General features: G+C 49.6%; 1 non-coding gene across 1 annotated transcript; it reads right to left on the reverse strand.

Moving 5' to 3' along the window:
• Nucleotides 1–794: 794 nt before the first annotated feature.
• Nucleotides 795–874, reverse strand: CONPUDRAFT_t128. The gene has a single exon. It is a non-coding gene; the product is annotated as a tRNA-Gln (tRNA).
• Nucleotides 875–1,555: the final 681 nt, after the last annotated feature.

Consider the following 1,555-nt stretch of genomic DNA (forward strand, 5'->3'; position numbering starts at 1 on the left):
ATCCGTAACGTGATGATCGATTTGGGATACGATAGCGACGACGACGAGCATGACGCTAGAAGTCGGGCGAAGTTTGAGGCTGAGGCTCGGGAGCGCTTCGTCAGCGAGACGAAGAAAACTGTGCGAGAGAACCTACGCAGGGCCGATCTGCCTGATCAACGAGTGTACGTCCTCTCGAACTCGACGATGTTGAGCACTGTCAAGGGTTCGATTTCATCCAAGATGTCGAAGAGGCTTCTGGACGAGAAAGAGTTTCTGAAGGACTTCTCGGAGGGTGTGCAGAGGTACGGAGGAGGCATTGGGGCTTAGAAGCCTAACGTTTGCCAGTCGATATAACAAGTTTCTGAATGACGCCTTTCCTGAACGATCTCGAATCTCGATAGTGATGGTTGTAGTCTGGTTGGTCTATTGTTCCAGCCTTTGGTGTTGCATTCCTCTGTGAATTCTCAACAATGAGTAAGAGTAAAGTCAACACTACTTACCTGGAGAGACATGAGGTTGACTAGGCAAGGTGAAGTCATAATACCGCGCCCAAGTTGTTGCGCGTGAATTCCCACGCTGCGTGAACCATCCAATCCTCGTCGTCCACGATATCCTTCAACGCGGTATCGTTGTCAGCTGTGGCAGACGTGTCACCTTGCAGCACAAGGAATCCATTCTGTGTTGTAACATCAATCCATAAGCAGACTAAAAAGTGGTGTGGGCGCATCCATGGCACTGCCGTAGTGGAGAGAAGTTCTGACGATGCTGAGTTGATGGTGACGAGTCGATGATGTGAGAAAAGATCAAGAATGAGGCGCTACCAGGGCTCGAACCTGGGTTACAGGAAACTTCGTATCAGAATCCTGAGTGATAACCACTACACTATAGCGCCCGTAAATGCGCGAAATTAGCGTATCAAGATATGTGGTTGCAGCGGAACGGATGGCTCGAGCATTCTCCTACACTGGTCCATCTTGGAACACGCTGGAAGATTCCCAATAGAACATGGTTGTCTTCCCAGCGTGTCCACGTAAAGAAGCACCTCGCGCATTGGCTTGAGAAAAGCGGCACTGAACAAACATCTTAATGCTAACTTTTGCGAAGAGCCAGCGTCAGTGACATTTCACTCGGGGGGATCTGACTTAAAACCAATTAATCAAGCCCAAGCTTGGCCCGCGAGGAACATGAACAACCGTGCATGGCACGTTCGTGGCGCGTTGTCACCAGAGCTCAAGCGCTCAAGTTTTCGATCACCCTCTTCTTGGGAACATGATAACTGCACAGCAATAGCATGCAACTTGGGCTAAGGGCCAGCGGACTCTTGCCACTTTTATAGCTTAGACGCTTAGTTCAAAGGTCTTCTTTGATTCCTGTGATCCTGTCTTATCGTTAAGAACGTTGAGAAGGGTATGGTACATCTCTGGCTAACACGTTTTGCCTGCGGAAGACCAACACGGCATTTCTGTATATCACATTTGGCGCCGTAACCTCGTTTTATATGACTGCTCTGCGGTGCTCCCGCTTTTCATCCCCTTACCTTTCTTCCACAATCCCGCAACATGGGCGGCCTCTT

This window comes from Coniophora puteana, assembly GCF_000271625.1.
Source record: "Coniophora puteana RWD-64-598 SS2 unplaced genomic scaffold CONPUscaffold_19, whole genome shotgun sequence".
NCBI lineage: Eukaryota > Fungi > Basidiomycota > Agaricomycetes > Boletales > Coniophoraceae > Coniophora > Coniophora puteana.